Here is a 21,313-nt window from a genome sequence, read left to right as displayed (position 1 = left end):
AATAGAACATAAGAAGGAGGAGGGGAGAGCCGCACATTTCCTGTAGGTCGCCAGTCCCTGTGGAGGGTGCTTTATCACACCACCTTCCTCACCAGCTTCAACTCTTGGCCTGTTTGAGGAAAATATTCCTGTTACTCCATATGAACCTTGATCAGCATGGTGAGATATGCAGAAAGACAAAAGGAAGCTTGGGTTTGAATTTCCAGGAAACTTCTCCCAAAACAAAAAAACAAGGAACTAAAATGTATGTCCAAGAAGGATGTGACAAAGGTGCCCTGTCACCAGTCTAAATTCTTTAGTTTTCAGGATTTTGGAAAGTGCCTTTTCTTTAGAGACCCATAGTAAAATTTACATTGCATAAATTTAGAATAGAGATTTAAACTAGAAACATACAAAATGAATATATAGAACTAGTTATTTCTAATTGATGTGATACTTTTTATGATTTTCTATTTGTGTGAGGTTTTTTCACAGTCAAGACGGAACCTACACTTGATCCTTTTTAAGATATTGTTGTCTCTGTGTTGTGAATACCATTGAGACCGATAAGGATTATATCTTTCCATATCTACTGTGGTATCATATTTGTAGCTGATATGGTAATATTAACAAATAATAGTAACAGGGTGTGGTGATTTCAATGAGAATGTCCCAAGAAGCTCATATATTTTTTATGTTCTCCAGTTCTTGGAACCGTTTGGGGGAAATTACTAGGTGTGCCCTTCTTGGGGGAGTTATATCACTGGTGTTGGGCTTTGAGGTTTCAAAAGCCAATGCCATTCCCAGTTAGCTGGCTGTGTCTCATCCTTGAGCATCAAGATGTAAGCTCAAGATGTACTGCTGCAGCACCTTCCCTGTCTGTCTACTGCTATGGTCCACACTATAATGGCCATTGACTCTAATCCTGTGGGAACTGTCAGCCCTAAATTAAGTGGTTTCTTTTTTATAAGGTGTCTAGGTCATAATGTCTTATCATAGCAATAGAAAAGTAACTAAGACATGAGGTATGTATACAGTGTTAATTTTAAATGTCAACCTGCCACAACCTAGAATCACCTGAGAAAAAAGTTCCAGTTCTGGGATTGCCCAAAAAACTAGTTGCCTCTTGTCTGTAGGTGATTGCCTGGACTGTTCATTGATGTAGCAGAGCCCATACCACTGTGGGCAGCGTCATTCCCTATGCAGTTCTGAGCATGAGCCTTCCTGACAGCTGTATTAACTCTTTTCTCTCTCAAGCTCCTTCTGATCAGAGTGTTTTAACATAACAACAAAAGTGAAATTAGAATATCACCCAGACCACAAATTGCAAAACAAACAAACAAACAAACAAACAAAAGTTTTTCTCCAGGCAGGATTGTTAAACTTTTGCAAGCCAGCTCAGGACTTTGATAACATTTTGAGAAAGAAAAGACTTGGGCACTGATATAACCTGAGCTCCCTTTTGGTTCCTTTAGCAGCTACTTGGGTTTGGTTGGTTAGCATTCACCCTCTGAAGTATAATTATTAACATTTCAATACCCTCCTGTTGCTCTGAGAACAGAGTAAAAAAATCCTTAGGATCTTTTATTCAATATATTTTTTTCTAGATTTATTTAAATTCAGTCCCCACATACCTCTGTCTAAATGTTCTCAAATCATACTTGACTCTTTCTTGCTCTTTCCTGCTCACTCCTGCTCACTATATAGGTCTTCATCGCTTCATAACTCTGAGCTTCCACACCATATGAAGTTATGTAACTGAAGGTTACTGAATGCACAATGGAAAAAAAAAATCAATTCAGAATCAAGCAGGTTTCTGGCAGTGCTGGCCCAGGATGCTGGCATCATGTGGTTTCACTGAATGCTTGGTTCTAAACGTAGAGCATACACAGTGCACTGTGCAGGCTTTCACACACACACATCAACTGTGAAGCTGCCTGAAGATCCTCAGGGTTTCCACTGGCTAGGTTTACATCAACTTGACACAAGCTATAGTCATCTGAAAGAGGGGAACCTCTGTAGAGAGGATGCCTTCATAAATCTGGCTATGGGCAAGCCTGTAGGGCATTTTCTTAATTATTAATTGATGGGGGAGGGCCCAGCCCTGGGCTAGTGGTCCTAGGTTCTACAAGAAAGCAGGCTGAGCAAGCTTTAAGAAGCAAACCAGTAAGAAGTACCCCTCCATTGCTTGTACCCCTCTAAACAGAACCCCTGCATCAGCTCCTGCCTTTAGGTTCCTGCCCTGTTTGAGTTCCTGCCCTTACTTCCTTCAGTGATGGACTAATATAGTGTGGAAGTGTAAGTCATAAAAACCCTTTCCTCCCTGTTCTAGTCAGGGTTATTTATTGGAACATAACTTATAGAATGAATTTATAAATATGGAAATATGGAAATATTTATGTTTAATATATTTATATAGTTTATGTTATGATAAATATATAAATTTATTAAAACAAATATATATTTATATTTATTATTTATATATTTACATATATAAATGTATGTTTAGAGAGAGAGAGAGAGAGAAGAAAGGGATAAAGAGGATTTACTAGAATAGTTTACAGGCGGTGGTCCAGCTAACCCAAAAATGGCCGCCTATAAAGAAGGTCCCAGAATTCAGTAGTTTTTCAGTCCCTGAGGCTGGGTATCTCACGTGGTCTTCAGTATATGCCAGAATCCCAAAAATATAGGCTGTAATGATAGTGAAGGGATGGACTTGCTAATGAAAGCAAGAACAAGGAACCAAGTAAAGAGAAACTGAGCTTCCTTCTTTCACAGCTTTCTTAAGCTGCCAGCACAAGGTGTGATCCTTCCATCTCAAAAGATCTGGATTAAAGGTTTATCTTCCTGTCTCAAGGACCCCCGATTAGAAGTGGCACTTCTTAATTCAAATGATTGAAATAAGAAAAAAAAAAGGTCTTCACAGATGTGGCCAATCAGTTGGTTTTAGTTAATTCCATATGTAGCTAACTTGACTACAGGAATCGCCATCACATCTTTCCAACTTGCCTTGAACTCAAATCCACCTGTGGCTGCCTCCCAGGTTCTGGGATTAAAGGCGTGCACCACTACCACCTGGCTCTGATTTGAGTTTCCTTAAAACAAATTATTACATTTATTCTTGCCTAAGATTAGAATGGGATTTCCATTAGTTTCTAAAACAGCCCTAAATACACTGCTCTCTATTTGTGCTACATGTTTCTCTAAGGCCACTATTGCTCTCTATTTGTGCTACATGTTTCTCTAAGGCCACTATTGCTCTCTATTTGTGCTACATGTTTCTCTAAGGCCACAGTCCCAGCAATGACAAGTATAAAACCACAATACTAATCAGCACTGGAAACACTGAAGCTGCTCTGTGTCCTACAGTGTCAGATATGGCTTAAGTTTGTGTGTAAATTAGAATGAGCTCATCCATCTCATTAGTATCCAATCTTGCTTTGGTCTTTACTAAATGATGACATGATTTGTATGGGAAAACATTGGCTTATAACATTTTTAAGACTTATTATCAGTAAATATTTGATTTGCACACATGCTTTAACTCTAATTTTTATTGTTTATGTACTGGAGATTGAACTTAGGGCCTAGCATATGCTAAAACCAACTCTCTACTATTGAGCTATATCCCCAGTTTGTATTTCTGTTTTATATGTCTACAGGCCTAGGATGCCATACAATTTTCTTGGTTTAAACAAGATCACAGGTGGAAAATGTTTTAAAAGCCCTGTTCTCTGTCCTGGATGGTTTTATGTCAACTTGACCTAGGCTAAAGTCATCTGAGAGGCTGAAAGCTCAGAAAATGCCTCCATCGGATCAAGCTGTAGGCAAGCAAGCTTGTAAGATATTTACTTAATCGGTAGTTGATGGGGAAGGCCAGTCCATTTTGGGCAGTGCTATCACTGGGTTCTATAAGAAAACAGGCTGAGAAAACCATGGAAAGCAAGCCAGTCAACAGCAACGCTCCTCCATGGCTTTTGCATCAGCTCCTACCTCCAGGGTCCTGTTCTGTTTGGGTTTCTATTCCAACTTCCTTTGATGAACTGTGACGTGGAAGTGTAAGCCAAATAAATTCTGTCCTTCCCATGATGCTTTTGGTCACGGTGTTTCATCATAGCAATAGTGACCCTAAATGGTGTGTATGAATTTTACTTTCCCTAGGCAGGATACACTTCCATGATAGCATCGCCCTTCCCCACAAAGGCCTGGGCACCTGCTATAAACTCTTCAGCACTTGTTTAATGCGGAGCGCACTTATTTTACATGCTGCTATTTGAAAACTATTAAAACTTCCCACTTCACCTATGCTTCTCGGGCCTGTTGTACAGTCAAGCTTTAGCCCTGTGACTGTGGACATTCACTCACTAAATAAACCCTGAAAATATAATCTGTAGGATATTTTGTTCTGTCAAGAGCAATTGTTTTTTGAAAACTACCTCGTTCTGGGCTGAGTGTGAAACTCAGTTGTAGAGTACTTGCCCAGAATGCTTGAGGCCCTGGGTTCAATGGGCAGAGCTGAAAAGTCAACAAACAATCCCCAGGCACACTTAGAAAGGACGCTATTTCTTACTAGAGTCTTACAGTCTTGGTCTTATATTTGTAAACACACACATTATCACTGTGTGACTCAAGTAAGTACCTGGATTAAACTTAATATATTAAAGTGCTATTGATCTTTCAGAGAAAGTAATTTCAAATTCTGAAGAAAGTGGGAGCTAGGTGCAATGGTATGTACCTGTAATCTCAGCTACTTGGGAATCCCCAAGGCAGGGGAATTGCTGAATTTGGGAGTTTGTGGCCAAGCTTATTAAAAAAGTAGTAATGCGCAGGAAATCTAAAGAACAGCTTTTTTTACTTTACTTTACAATTTTACTTTACATTATTAATTATTGTTCTATGTGCACACGAATGCCATGTGTGCTTCTAGAACTACCCATGAACTCACTATGGATCTCAGGATACGACCTTGAACTTCTGATAAAACTGGCTCCACCTTCCAAGTGCCAAGATTGTAGGCAAGCAGCAATGTGCTACATTTTATACAGAGCTGATGTTTGAACTCGGGACCTTTAGCGTGCTTGGAAAGCATTCTATAGAATGAGCTACATCTCCAGCCCCCACTTATACACCATTCTAAGACCAAACCCTTCTGTCTCATTCACCTACCTGATTCTATCGTGTGTTCACACCTAGAAAGTTCTTATTTATCTCTTCAATTCATATTGAATGTATCATATCATACTTATGTTGAAATCTCAAAATTTCTGGTCCCTGAAATCTTACTTTCTTGTTCCCTCTCAATGGATTTTTACATAAGACAAAGAATAAGAGATGTATCAATTTACTCTCATAGTTAAATTCAATAAATACCCTCAAATTATACTAATGAGGACATGGGGTAGTAGCTGACTGGAAGAAAACCTGTTTAGCAAGTGAAAGGTCCTTGGTTAATTCCTCAGCCCCACAGATATTAAAATAAAATATAGAAAAGTTTAGCCCATCTTGGATTCCTGTACTTTAGAAAACCACTAAGGAAGACTTTTTATTAGAAAGTAGATTCTCGTGAAGCATCTTGATTAACCTCATTTCTGTCTCAGACCCGGACTGCTGCTTCCTTCTCTGCTCCAGATTTGAGCCTTGCTTGATAGAAAATCCATCCATCTACACATTGCTTAATTAGGAATGAATTTTAAGTATTCAGTACCTACACATGATACTTTGGCTCTCAGAGACAGAAGGAAGCAGGAGAGCCATAATTAGTTAGCAGGCTGCCATCCCAGAGCGTCAAGCAAGAGAGCCAGCTTACTTTACCTTCTCCCTACCAAGTTATCAAGTTGCCACTGACAAGGTGCTTCAGACTAGACTAAGAGAGCAAAGAAGAAAGACCTTCCTTGATGGCTGGTCATGGCCACTAAAAGTGCAAGTCCCTCATAGGAAGGGAAGGAGAGAAGCAGAGAAGGAGAGACGAAGTTGAGAGTCAGGCATAATCTCAACAGTTTAGTATCTGAGGCAGGAAGAATCAAGTGTTTATGGACAGCTTGCTACCTAAGGAGACCTTGCCTCAAAAAAAAAAAAAAAAAATTAAAAGAAGAAAAAGAAAGGAAGAAAGGAAGAAAAAGAGAAAGAGAAAAAGAAAGAAAGCCAGCCATACATTTGCCACATAAGGGGGAATCCTTTGATGATCTCCTTTTAGACATCTATAGGTTTTCATGAGTGTAAGGAGTTAAGAAAAGATGGAAGGGTCTGTTAGCCATGGGAGTTTGAGAGGCTAAAAGAAGCAGACAGTGGCTACTTCAGGACAAGATCAACTGCCACTGGGCAGAAATTATCTATCTTCCCTTTCTTCCACTGGGGAGGAGGAACTGGCTTTTCCTCCCATTCCATGGAGTTCTTTTTGAACCTGAGCCATTAGTAGCGGCCAACCCAACCAGACAAGTGTGCCTTCTCTTGTGCTACACCTAACGGAGTCCGTGGTTCTCAAGATCAATAAAGTTAACTCACGAATTCTGTGTGTTATCTGTGTGAACCTGAGGGATAGAATTATTTCAGAGGAAAAAGACTTGCCCCAATGCCTTAAATGTTTCTTGGGTTCCACTTGACTTTCACATTTCCTAGCTCCTGTGTTCTGGCATATCTGTCCTCTCCCTTCCCATGGAGACCGGTTTTCTGATTCACCCTCCCACCTGTGTCTGCTGGAGGAGAAGACGCTCAGATTCTCCGGGTCAGAGTTGAGCCCTGGTCCTCCTGTCACTCTGTACAAAGAGAGGGGTTTTGCAGGGTGGTATCAGCTTTCTGATGTCTGGCCTGTGTTTGTATGTTTAAAGTGAGCAGGTGGTATCAATGGCTGCCTAATGACTAAGATAAGAGTGAAACTGATCTTCTGATTAACAGGTCTCCCTAGGTGGGTGGCAACAGGCTCCTCCCTCCTGGGTTTGGTTACATTGTTCATTTCCAAGACTCATCTGTAGCCTTTGCTCTCTTCATCTGAGCAGATTCCTCAGACACCAAATACAAACATGGTTTGCTGCCTAGTGTCTCCCTGCCTCCATCCCTAGATTCTGAAGCGAAACATTGAATGTTCGGACTAGAGCACCTTCCATGCTGAATTTGAAACATTGAGTGTTTTGTTTCTGTTCTAGGTGACAGGCTACTTCCTCTAAACTCCACGACTCATTCCGAAGACTATGGAGCCTACATAGTAAAACGATGAATCTCAAAGTAAGTCACAGGATGATTTCAGCTATGGTGTGAATTCAATCATTGTGTACAAGTGTGGGGCTTTGCCTGTGGGTGATTTTCGAAGTTATGGCATTCAATGAGCCTTTATTTCAGGGTAAAATTGTGGCCCTGGGTAGAGATGAGAACGTGAGCCACTGCATGTGTGGCTTCTTGTTAGCTGCTCTCTGTTGCTGCCAGCTGGCTGCCTACCTATCTCTGTGTTGGACAAAAAGGATTCTTGGGGTGGGAGAGTACTCCTGCCTTGGAATGTGAGCAGGCATCACAAATCACAGTTAAGGAGAGATGAAGTAGAACTGCATGGAACAAGACGCTATCAGAATGCATTCCTTTGTAGAGGGATAAAGCGCCCCAGCTGGGCTACTTTTGCCAAGGATGCTAGTTGATGAAGGATAGACTGAAGGCTTTCATAGAGGATGCTGGTTGATAAAGTGAGGCACAATGAAGTCCTTTATAATAGAAGGCTTCATGTGTCTAACCCTCTGTTCATCACTGCCCATTGCTTTCCTGGTTGAAAGTAATAATAATTCCTAGAGACTACTGCTCTCCCAGACAGTGGTCAGCTCTACCTATAGCAACGAAAGGTCTAGGCTTTTGTACTAACTTGAATTTAAATTTGTATTATTTTAATAACCCAAATGGTGTTTTTGCTGTTATGTATGGTGTTTCTGCCCACATAACTATGGGATTCAGAGTTCTTCTCTACAAAATGAAAGAAGTCACAATAGACATCCCAACAAGCTGTGAACATGTATGACCATGCGGTAGATTGGGAACCCTTGAAATATTGCTGCCTAGCAAGCATGACATTTATTGATTAGCTATAGTGCTCGTGCTGTATTGTCTCTGTTTGTCCCAAACTCTCAGCTCCTATAGGCTGCAAACGTGGTGGTTTTCAGTAGGACTATTATTGATAGTTGTAGATTTCATGATTAATAGAATGCATTTTAGTAGTGGTGATGGTGATGGTGGTACCAGGATGCAACCCAGTATATTCCACAGGCTAAACTCTCCCTAACTATGTGGGAATTACTAAAGAAAACCAAACTCCCAAGACCCTCTCTCTTTAAAGGAGTTACAACATGTGTTCCTGGGAATACCAGGAAGGAAAAGCACTGCCATTCCATTGCTGGTGAATGTGTGCTGGCGAGCCCTAAGGCGACAGGAGGGATCATAGGATCTGAAACCCAGGCTCTTTCCTGCCAGCACGCAGTGCAGTGGGAGAAGCAATTGGAAGGCTCTTTGCCATCTTGGAAAGATGTGAGCATCCATTGGCATAGCCTTTCCAGAGGCCGAATGAAAAGGAGACTGCAAAACAAAAAGGCTTTCAAGGGAACGAAGGCTGTATTTCCAAATCACAGCAATGATTACGACCGCCATTAGAGTTTAATGAGCCTATGGACAGCTAATGGCTTCATCTCTCCAGTGGGCCTGCCAATTGCCCGTGTTTCCATGCCTCCTTCTCTCCTAAGGAGCAAAACCATGGTGCTGTTAGACCGGACAAGTCCAAGTCATTGCTTGATATCACCGTACTGTTTCCTCTCGGGACTGAAGGTCTAGGGAAAAGAATACTGGGGCACCATTTTTAGAGCCCTAGACCACCGTCAGGAGTAGGTGCAAAGGTAGCTAACCATCAACTACTGTAGGACCTACACTCCTCATCTCTAAAATGTCCTTGGTCATTGTCACCCTAATGACTAACATCCTATTTCCAAAATGACATTAAATACAACATGTGCCATTGAGACGTTTGTATGTAGAATTACCATTTATCTTACTTAGGATATATTACAAATACTATCATTTATTTCAGACATGTCTTCATTAGCCATTCAAGAAAATATGATATTTTAAGTTTTAATAAGTGGTCTACTGAACTATTCAAAACTATTAATTCTTATAAGAGCTAAATTGAATCAGAGTCATCTTGATCAACCATACTATTATAATTTGTATATGTGTATATGACCCTGGGGTTTTACTTCTGGCTACATATATGTAAAATATGTCCTCTGCCACTTAGCTTTCCACAAGCCTGTTACTCCAAATATATTCAGAATGGATAGCATTAATATTCATTGTCAAAGGCAAAAGTTGGCAAAATAAAAGGAACAGCCACAAGTCTTACTAATAGATTATTTACGGGAGAAAACATTTTCCATAAAAATAAGAGATGTTCTTCTTCTTTGTGATTCAGAGATATTTCCTTCATTGTTTTATTTTTTAAAAGATAACCCAGTATATATATTGTCTTTAAAAGAAATAGAATACATTGATAGCAACACAACTGTGTAGGATATAGTATTAGATATTAAGACAATGCTTTTGGTGTGCTACTTTAGAAATTCTAAACTCTACAGCAAAGTAGTCAAGCATCATTTTCCAATCTAATGCTGTCCGCAAAATGATCACCATGGTAACAGAAAGGACAGGGATGGATGCCTGTTCAGTCAAGGGAGCAGGTTGGGCTCTAGTCCCAAATTGTCAGTGGTACTGTCTGAGAGATTTAGAGTAATTAGCATTTATCTGGCTAAGATTTCTCATATAATTTTAAGAAACGGTAAAAAGAACCTCAAATTTGAAGGGTGGTATTTAGAGAAAAACTCTTAAGCAACAAAAATATTTAGCAGACTGTACTATGCAGTTGGTCCTAAGTCTGCTGTCTGGGGCTCATTAGACATCAAAAGTAGACAGTTAGTTTAAAAATCGATTCTTTGCATCTTAGTTTCTTTTTCTATTACTATGACAAAACACACTGACAAAGCAGCTTAAGGAGAAGGGATTTATTGGGACCTACCATTCCATGTTTCAGCTCATCACAGCAGGAAGTGCAGGAGCCTGAAGGAGCTGGTTGTATCACAGCAGTAGTCGAAGGTGATAACTACTCCTGCTCAGTTCATTCTCTCCCTTTTTGTATAATCCAAGTCCCAAGCCAAGGTCTGGAGCCACCCACAGTAGACAGGCCCTCTTGCAACAATTAGCCCAGTGAAAATATTCCCCTACAGATGTCCCTGGCACTGCATCTCCCGGGTGACTCTAAATCTCATTAAGCTGACAGTTGAGATGAACCACCCCATTCCAATAAAAACATGTAAGCTCAGTCTCGTTGGTTTCACACAGAGATCTCTGTGGTTTATTTGTACAAATAAAATCAACATATAAAAATATTTATATGCTGCACAAAAAGAATGTTCAGCTAGAGTAATAAATTATTTCTATAAAGCTTGTGCTTTTTTCTATTTTTTTTTAAATAATTTATCTACTTTTAGTGCATTGGTGGGTTTTTTTTGTTTGTTTGTTTTTGTTTTTGTTTTTTTGGTTTTTTTTTTGCCTACAGGTATGTCTGTGTGAGGGTGTCAGATCTTGGAGTTACAGACAGTTGTAAGTTGTAAGTTGGGAATCGAACCTGGGTCCTTTAGCAGAACAGTCAATGCTCTTAACCACTGAGCCAACTCTCCAGCCACCAAGGCCTGTGTTTCTTAATGAATAGAATTTATATGCATTATACTTCGCTGGGGGAAACCATAAGCGATATCATGCTTGTAAGTGCATGCCATGAGCTGTCTCATCACTAAAAGCCTGGTGGAGGAGTAAATTGAGCTGGGCAACTCATTGGGGAGCTCAGGGAGTCCCAGTCAGGAGTCTTCGACTCCTCAGACAAGGGAAAGGCCTAAAGATCATCCATGAAAACCTCCAGCTTACTGGGAATCGGGGCCTCCTCTCGGGGTCACCAGGACTCAATCTAGGAGGAGGAAGGGAAATCCCTCTCCCACATGCGCACCTACACTGTTGGTTTTTCAGTTATACGTTTGCACTGTGAACTAAACCTGCTTACTATGGTTTGACTGTGAAATGTTCCCTATCGACTCATGTGCTTGAATATTTGGTCTCCAGCTGATATTCTGCAGAACCTTGAGAGGTGAGGCCTTACTGATGAACACAGTCTACTGGAGTTAGTAAGGGCTTTAGCTCACCGCCTGGCTTCTAGGTGTGGGTCTAGCTCTCTGCACTCCAGTTAGGTGTGCAGATGTGAACAAGGTGTAAGCTCCCAGGACCCTGAATTGAGCCCCTATTGCCACGTGGATCTTCCCGACATAATCGATCATGTCCCTTCAAAGGTGAACTCAGATCAACTGCTCCATTGTAAATTGCTCCTGTCAAGTACTTGACCACCTGCCTGAATCAAACCCAAGAGCTTAGCAATCCATCAGCCACTGCTGTCCTCCGCTAAGGGTTGTCTCCTTCACTGTCCCTGCTGGCCTGTCAGGCAACTTCCTATTAGCATCTGACCTGCCCAAAGGATGTCTCTTAATGAAACTGGTGCCACTGCCATATCAATGTTGACCCTCTTTTGCACCTTGTTTTTCAAATAACTCTTTACCATCTAAGCGGGGTGGGGTGGGGGGATATTCTCATGTTAATGACACAAAACTTGACCCAAACAAAGAAAACTAAAACTTTTCTGTTCATATCAAAATGTTAAGTTGCGTGTTCTGTCAGTGTGCAGCGCAGGAATGACAGCTGCCCTTGTTCTCATACCTGGACTGTAACTTAAAGTAGTGACAGCTCATGAGGCTCCTGCCTCAGTTACCTAAGCACTCAGGAACTTGAGGTAAGAACACAAGCATTTGAGGGCAGTCTGGCCTATGAACTGAGTTCCGGGCAGCCTAGGCTATAGAATGAGATTCTTCTCAAAGGAAATAAAGAACAGCAGCGCCTACCACCTTCCCACAAACTACCAAACAAAGCACAAACAAGCAAAAGGTTTGTCTCGTCATGGAAGAAAAAGTGAACAGTAGTTGTTAGACACCAGAAAGAGTGATGGGCGAGGTGCTGTTATTATAAGGAACAGAAAGATGTACAGAATTTGGAATTCATGTTAGTGAATAGCACGGTTAGTTTTATAGAACAGTGAATGAAATGTCTGCTACAACAATCTGTGGTAAATCTCCAGATAATTTAAACAGTATGAAAATTCCCCACCTAGAACTTACAACCTCTTGAGAAGAAGGTATCATTGCACCCCCATGGGGTGTATACATGGAATACATGTGTTGAGTTACCATATTGTCTCCTAAAATGTATAGATATTGGTTTTCTTTATGATTTGTGATTATGTATGTACACATATGATGCGAATGTATCTTTGCTCATGTGAGTGGGGCTAGATGAGGGTGTTAGATCTTTCAGATCTGGAGTCACAAGTCATTGTAAGTGGCCTGATGTGAGTGTTAGGGGCCAAACGGGTTCTCTGAAAGAGCAAAAAGCTTTCTCATAATCCCTGAGACATCTCTCCAGGCCTGAAATATTGTGTCTTAATATTTCAGACAAGCCAATATAGGTGGAAATAAAATTCATTGTGTAGCATCTTACTTACATCCATAGGCTCCCATATCTATTTCCAGCACTGAAAATTAAAAAAAAAATAATAAATAGATAGATAGATAGATAGATAGATAGATAGATAGGTAGGTAGGTAGGTAGATAGACAGGTGGACAGATAGACAGAAAAACTAATTAATTTTTAAAATGCCAGTGAGATACTCAATGAAGAAAGGAGCTTGCTGCTAAGCTTGGTGACTTAAGTCCCCAGGAGCCATGGAGTGAAAGGGAAGAATGAACTCCCAAATGAACATTATCTCCTCCCTGGCTTTCACACACATGCACACACAAAGACGCATGAGCACACAGAGGCACATGTATGTGCACACACATAGACACACATGTGTTAAATGAGTAAATATGGAAAAAGAACAGTTTTTAAAATCATATTGAGTTTCTAGTGATGATAATCATATTACCTATTTACTGTGTTGTGTTTGTTGTGAGCCCTCTACTATCACATGTTCAAATTTGCATACAGTCCATGTAATTCTCACAGAACACACATCAGGAATAATATACTGTTCTCAGCTTAAACATAAATGAGGCTCAAAAGTATAACTTGATCAAATGTAGCAACTGTGTAAAGTGGTGGGACTAGGGTTTGAACCCACATCTCTCTGCAGCCCAAGGCCAGCCTCTTTAAGCACAGTTCTTTTACCCTCTCTCCATCACGCTTCATTGTGTAGGTACGTCTTTTCTTTTTGTTCAGATACCAGGACGATGACTGGGCTGACAGCTTTATTGCATGCATGTACACATTAACATCAACTGATACTTGCCATTCTGTCCCATGGAATCAATGAACATCTTACAAACAGATGAGCTACAGAATCAGAAAAATCAATGACTGGGAGTGAGCGAGTGAATTAGGGAGAGTGGAGGCAGTCTGTGCTTCTCTTGGAGGGAAAGTCCAAGCTCCCTGGTAAGGAGACAGACCCAGTGCTGATGACTTAGGGCAGGAACACAGGCGTCTGTCAGACCAGCAGTCAGGTTGCTATTCCTCATTCCATAAACTGATTTCCCAGTGGATCTGAGTAACTTTGACATTGAGAAGACAAAAGATTGTCTGTGGTTCTTTGTTGCTTAGTTCAAGGCCAGTTTCCCTCCTAGTCACTGTCCATTTATTTGGTTACCTCCTTTCGATTTCAGGTTGTCAGGTTGTACATTGTGTGTGTGTGTGTGTGTGTGTGTGTGTGTGTGTGTGTGTATGCTGTTACACACAAGCCTCTCTTCTTGCTAAGGCATGTCCATTGGCCTTAGAGTTTCCCCCACGTCTATCAGATCTTCCTTGCCAGTGGCCTTCATGATGAGGAGCCCTAACTTTGCCCGAAGCCTTCTCGATTAATTAAGTGTAAAACACCTTTGCACTTCTGTGAAAAGGGAAACCACCTTCCCTCTAGCTCAAGGCGTCACCGGTGAGAAAATGGATTCATTTTGCATCTGCAGATATTTCAGTGGCGAAATTCAGGCTTCCCATTGATCTCCTTTTTCTATTTTCAACAATAATGGAAATACTACTACAGAGAGTTTAAAAATATCTAAACATACAAGAAAAACTGTGAAGACAATCATTCCTGTCAGCGCACACCAGGGTATTCTTAGCCTTCTGCTGAGTTTGCTCTCAACTCACCCTATCTTCATTTACCATAATCAGTAGGCTAGGGCCGAGGTGGTGTCAGCAGCAGCATGTGTGCTCAGTGTGTGCAAGGCCTCAGGTTCAAACCCAGAAGTGCAAATAGACTATACACATACATATGTACATACACACACACACACACACACACACACACACACACACACACACACGCATACATACGATATATGTGTGCCTGTATCTTGAATCCTGATTTCTCTTTCCTAAATTTAGACAGCCTAAGATTTGCTTTCCCAGTTTAGGAGAGCCAAGTAGACAGCAGGCTGTTAAAGGGCCTGGTGTTGCCTTGACTCTTAGAAGCCTTCAAATACTCGCAGTTCTAAGTTAGCTTAGGAAAAAAAGTAAACCTTATCTTCCTACAGCCATGGGTATAATTCCTGTGTGACTCTCTGCCTCCACAGCCATGGGTGTAATTCCTGTGTGACTCTCTTTGCCTCTATCATGTGCTAATTCTGTAAACATTTAAAATGATTTTTAATTACCTAGAAACTAAAGAGTATATCAATATTGGGTTATATAATGGATAATAAAATAATGTATCTCTATGCTTGATTCCCACATTAAGCTGTAGGTGTTTTTTCCAAGTCTCTTTTGTGCCTTATGGAATGTGGTCAGTGTTCTCTGCGGAGGCCCCTGGCTCTCTCGAGCATATTAGCCATATGAAGGATCCGATTTTTCTGGTTCACTTCCCACTCTCCAGCCATCTAGCCTACTTCCTTTCCAGCCCCATTAAGACATCATCAGTTTTTAATCAGGTGAACATAACACTGCTTGAAAACTTAGCTTCCTCTGCACGGGAGGGCCTGCCCAAGTTTTAAAACTCACTTTTTAATCCACGAAGGTCTTTGCTCTTACTCAATTGCTATTTCACTCCTACAGATTAAAATATTTGAGTATTCTACCTGGGTTTAGATATTTGTCTTTTGTATTCATTTAATAACCAAAATTTAAGGACTCCAGCTTTCTCAGAAAGGAATTAGAATGGGATCCTCAGAAGCCGATTTTCAACACAGTTTTTTATGAAAAACCTTGCCCTGGGTCGCCCTGAGACAAAGCGTCTTGGCAGCCCTAGCCACAGCATGTTACCATCAGCTGCTTGTAAATCATTTTCTTTTTTTGAAACAGGGTCTCCCTCTATAACTTAGACTGGCCTGGAACTCACAGCAATTCTCTTGCTTTACCCTTTCACATGCGATGATTTTCGGCATGAGTGATCACACCCAGCTTTTAAATATATAGCTGCTTCTTTTTTAATGTACTATGCTTGGAACTGAATCAAGGCCCGCTATCACACATGCTAGGTAAGAGCTTCACTGTTGAACTATATCTACTATTTAAATAGTAGGTTTAATCAATAAATTAATGAATGCATCTATTGAGTTACAAACAAAACAAAACAAAACAAACAGAAGACAACAACAACAACAAAAAAAAAACCAGCTATTCAAAAAGAGCTAATGCTTTCATGGTCCCGTAAGACACAAAGGTGTTTCATAAAATCTAAAGGCTATAGCAGAGAGTCTCCTGGTTAGTACCAGATGAACGGTTGGAAGCTGCTAAGTGGATCCATGTGATTGTAGAGTGGATTTCTAGAGAGGTTTAGGACAGTCCCCTCTGATCATCATCAAGGCTAAACATGAGAACTGAGTGGCTAAAGAGAGTTCCCCAGGCAACTGGGATTCAGGAGGACAATCCAGGATGTCTGCACAGCCAGGAAAACACAGTATTCTAAAGCACGGGCTTTGCTCATCAGGGCCGATCTTACCAGCAAGAGCCCTGCCTTTTCTTCTTGTCTTACTGAATTCCTCTTCTTTTATGCTACTTGATGGTTCCTTTGCTTTGGGAGCCTGGGGAACAAGGCAGTGAGGGGTGGGGTGGTCAATGAAGTAAAAACTGGAAAGACCTGTTAAAGAGACAGGGGTGTGTCTCGCTTCTACATGACGAAGGAGGGAAAACCCCTGACCAATCCCACAAGAACCACAGCTGATTAAATCAACCTCTAAAACACGCAATGAAAATACAGAGAAACCCAACTTATATGCTACAATGTAAACTAATCACTGTTTCATTTTCTGGAGACTGTATTGGCATCAGAATGGGGAGGAGAAGAAAAGACTCTAAGAAAAGCAATACCCTCTCTAAAGCAATGCGTTTACAGATGAGTGCAGAGCCAGACTTCTCAGTTAAGGACTTCATACTCAGTAGTCTGGAGTCTGCCTCTCCGTAAGGGCCTCCCCTTGAGAGCTGCAGAGCTGCAGCAAGGGGCCCCAGCACGCATCTGCAGGAAGGGGAAACAGAAACATTTATGACTTTCGCACCACCCAATATACACAAAACACATCCTCTCCTAATCCTTGTCTATAAAACTTTATTTACATAGTTATAAATTGGGAAATCTCGGGCATAAATTCAATGTCTATTAAATATACAGAGTTTCAGTGAATGGAGACCGTGGCAGGCCTGGTTCTTTTCTGCTTTGCTTAGCAGCCCAGATTAAGAAATGATGGGGGTGGAAGCTGGAGAGATGGCTCGGCATTTAAGAGCTCTGATTGCTTACCCAGAGCACCCGGAGCCTATAGTGGTTCACAACCATTTGTAAATCTAGTACTAAGGGATCCAATAGCCTCTTCTGGTCTCCCTGGACACCAGACATGCACATGGTACACAGACATACCCACAGGCCAACCAGGAATGCACATAAAATAAAAGTAAACCAATCTAGAACAAGAACAAAAGACATGATGGGGAATCCATATTTTTCAAGTCCCAGAGTCATTCTTGGACATTTGTGACATCATTGGCAATGTTGTGACTTCCCTTAGGGACCAAGCACATGAGTGTTCTCATGTCACTTGCAATTGGATCAAGGGGAAAACTAAAATGAACTTGCAATGTCAGGCCCTAGCTCAATTGTGGAGGAGGAAAAATAAATCTTCCTTTGAAGGAAACGAAATCAATCCCCAGTTCAAATTAAATTTGGGTCATTTTGTGAAGCCCTGAGACCCAGCTCCACGAGTGATCAGTACTTACAGACGCAAGGTGCAGGCAAATCATGCTTCGTTTAAAAGAAATTGAGTGAGGATTACTGACAGAGAAAGTTTGATGCTGTTTTGTCGTAAATTAAAGTTAAATCATGGTGTTAGTGGCCCAGTCTTACATCTCAATTCTGGCTCCTTTGCTGTCTCCGCCTACCTCCGCCTTTTAATGCTGCAGGAGACTTTTGCCTAGCTAAATGTCCGTCTTAATTTTATTAAGACCTTGTTCTGCAACCATGCCATAAGCATGCTCTGTGGATGTCTGTCTCATACAAGATTTAGCCGCAATCCTCCCGGCATGAAGTACCTTGTTCTGCACGAACCTTCTGTTTGGTTTGCTGACACTCGTCTGAGTAGGCTCTCATGGCGATTCATTATCTTGTGATATAGATTTCCAAGTATCATCTTTGTATTGATTTTTATATCTTTAATAACCACTGCACAGAAGATGGCTCCGCTGGTGTCATTGATCGCATCAAAAATTCAAGGCTTACAGAAAGACTAGAGGGCTAATTGGTGGCAGGACATTTCAGACTTAATCTTAATGTAGCCTTAATTTTCGGCATCAGACCTACCTGAAGGCTTCCTTCTTGAGTGAATGAGGACAGGTTTAGTGCCTCCTCGAGAAACACCTGGAAACACTACACAAGAAGGCTGGACTAGATGGATGACAAGCTTGAAACCGTCAGCTAGGATGTTCTTCAGCTACCACGTGCAATCTGTCACCATCCCCTCCACACAGAACCCCTTCATAGCTTTCCTTTCAGCAACTTTAGACTCCATCTTCCTTGTCTTGTCCATTCTGGAAACGTAGCTACTTAAAAGAAACCTTGCTCAGTCTTTAGCATAGCTTCTTAATATATCACCGTTTCCCAGTTTCCTAACAGGTATCATCTTTCTGCCATTGTTCTTGGGTTGTTACCACAGGATCTCATGTAGTCTAAGATGGCTTCAAATTAGTTATGGTGCCAAGGATGACTTCTGAATTTCTGAGCCTCCCACATCTACCCCCCAAGTGCTGGGATCATGTGCCCATACCACATGAGCCATGTTATTGGGAGCTGGGGATAGAATCCGAGATTCATACATGGTAAGGAAAGGCTCTACTGACTGAGCTGCCTTCCGAAGCCAATAGGCATAATGTTCCCCTTTTATTAAAAATAGATTCGTTTCTCACATAATAGATCCTGATTACAGTTTTCCTTCCATCTACTCCTCCAAATTCTTCCCCCACCTCTCCTCCCCCCTGAACCCACTCCCTTTCTGCTTCTTATTAGGCTTCTAAGTGATAATAATAAAATGTAACAAAGTACAATTTAATAAGATAAAACCCATCACTTCGAAATTGAACCAGACAATCCAACAGAAGGAAAATAACCCAAGAGGAGACATAAGAATCAGAGGCCCACTCGTTCACACATTCAGGAATCCCCTCAAAAGCCTACTAACCTGGAACCCATCACATGAGCACAGAGGACCTGGTTCAGGCTCATACAGACCCCACTAACCTGGAACCCATCATATGAGCACAGAGGACCTGGTGCAAGCTCATACAGACCCCACTAGCCTGGAACCCATCACATGAGCACAGAGGACCTGGTGCCGGCTCATACAGACCCTGCGTGTAGTGCTTCATTCTGTGGGAGTTCATATGAGCTTTGCTCATGTTGACTTTGAGGGCCTCGTTCTTCTGGTTCTCTATCCCCTCTGGCCCTTACACACTATTTCCGATCGGTGTAATTCTTAAATAACTTTTAAAAATAAATATAAAGGACTTGGGACATAACTCAGCTGGTAAAGTCCGTGTTCTAATAGCATGATGACCTTAGTTGGTCAGTAGCACCCACATAAAACTTAAAAAAAAGAAAGGCTGGGGTGGCAGGGAGGGGTTGAGAAAGATTGCTTAGCTGTTAAGAGCACTCCTGGGACTAGCAGAGGACCCAGGTTCAACTCCCAGCACCCCCACGATGACCCACCTGTCACTCCAGTTTCGGGGGACTAGGGGGCCTCTTCTGACCTACAGAGGCACCAGACATGCACACGGTGCACAAACTTACATTCAGGGGGAACACCCATGTATGAGCATGATAAATAAGTAAATCTGAAGATAAATGAGCCAGGCCTGCTGAGACTCGCCACATCAGCCTGCTGAGGGTTGAATAGGATCTCCAGAATCCACATAATGATGAAAGGGGAGAACAGAGGCCACATAGTTCTCTGACTGCCACACATGTGTTATGGCAAACATGCATACACACACTTAAAAAGAATAATAACAATAAATAGTAACAACAGTGATGAGCCAACACTACATTTTTTGAGGAAACTGAATCTAGAAAGAGATGAATCAAGATAAAGGCAGTAGCACATTTTATATGGTGACTTTTTATATCTAGGTTTTTAGATTATTATTTATTTATTATTGAGATAAAGTCTCAGGCAGTGCAAACTGGCCTCAAACTGACTATACTGAAGATGACTTTAATATTTATTGATTTTTTGATTTTTGATTTTTGATTTTTCAAGACAGGGTTTTGCTGTGTAGCCTTGGCTGTCCTGGAACTTGGCTGGCCTCTAACTCACAGGTGTCTACCAGCCTCTGCCTCCCTAGTGATGGGGTTAAAGGCATGAACCACCACTGCCTGGCTGACCTTTATCTTTGATCTTCCTACCTTCACTTCCCAATGCTAGGAGCACAGGCTAGCCCCACCTCAGCTCAGTGTACTCCGTGCTGGGATTGGACCAAAGGCTTGCATATCCAACGTCCCAGCTCTACCACGCTTAATAGTCCAGGGAAGAATGCTAGCTCTTGGATACTAACAAGTTTACTGTTTCTGACTGTTTTTTCTTTTCCTTTTTAAAAAAAAGATTGAGTGTTCTCTACCGTCATCAAGGATCTAAGTTTTTATTCATTAACATTAATGCTATCAACAATAAATTTTTTGAGCGGTAATTAATTGATATAAAATAAAATATCCTGGGGGCACATATTTACATTTTTTTTACTTTAGATTAAATGTATCCTTCTTATTGAAATGATTCACAAATGAAAAATAATTATATTTCTAGACCAATCAATTTTTTAAAAAATTTACGCAGGAACATTTTATGTAGCACAAATTATCCAGGACTGGACTAACAGACGTGTGCATGTGCTCATGCCCAGCTGAGTTTTCTGAATACTGTGATTGTACATAAGACACACTAGAAAAGAGATGTGGTCACTTCAACGGCTTCAGCTCCTCCCTTTCAGCCGACAGACAGCAGGTACATGTAAGGCTGCAGGGAGGTACCACACCACGCCACAGAGGTTACACCTTAGAAATCTATTGATCCCATTACTGAGAGAAAATTACATGTGCTTTTCAATTTGGTGCTATGGATCTGACAACGGCAAATTATAAATTCAATGCCCAGTGCATGAAACTGATCTTCTTAACTTCCAGTCCAATCATAACAACAGCTACCAGGTGTTCAACCATTATGGTGCGGAAACAGTATGGTCCTGAATTCTAACAAAGACTCCATCAGAGGAAAATTGTCACCTACCTTTATATAAGAGAAAACTGCAACTAAGCAAAACTGCAAACATTCATAAAATAAGTCATTACACCACACAGATGCTCTGCTTCATTTGGCAAATGGCAATGCATCAATGGTGAGTAAATGTTTTTGTTTTGTTTTTATTTTGTTTATTGTGGTAAAGTTTTTTTCCATGAGACCTGTCCACTTAAATTATTTTAAGGGGCTTGGGTTTTGGCTCAGTCACTTCTGTGCTTGCCCAGTATGCAAGACAAGCTGTGCCTGATTCCTTCCTCATGTAAATCAAGCCGAATGGAGAAGCCAGGCATTTGGGAGGTGGTGGCCAGAGAGTCAGAAGTTTGGGGTCATTCTTGGCTACACAGTGGATCTGAGGCCAGCTTCAGCTACACGAGAGCCTGTCTTTAAAATAAAATTAAATAAATAAATAAGTAATAAATAAATATTTGATGGGTCAGTAGCTTTATCTATGCAGACAATGCCA

At 41.2% G+C, this 21,313-nt stretch overlaps 1 protein-coding gene across 1 annotated transcript in view; it reads left to right on the top strand.

The window, feature by feature from the left end:
- Positions 1-21,313, top strand: part of Adgrl2 (adhesion G protein-coupled receptor L2) — a 636,717-nt gene that overhangs the window by 130,466 nt on the left and 484,938 nt on the right. Inside the window, exon 2 of the mRNA XM_031375796.1 lies at positions 7,119-7,197. The gene's annotated coding sequence lies outside the window, so the exon portion shown is untranslated. The remainder of the gene's footprint in view (positions 1-7,118; positions 7,198-21,313) is intronic.

This window comes from Mastomys coucha, unplaced genomic scaffold, assembly GCF_008632895.1.
Source record: "Mastomys coucha isolate ucsf_1 unplaced genomic scaffold, UCSF_Mcou_1 pScaffold16, whole genome shotgun sequence".
Lineage (NCBI taxonomy): Eukaryota > Metazoa > Chordata > Mammalia > Rodentia > Muridae > Mastomys > Mastomys coucha.
The sequence above is the reverse complement of the archived record's forward strand: the minus strand, read 5'-3'. Positions and strand labels throughout refer to the sequence as shown.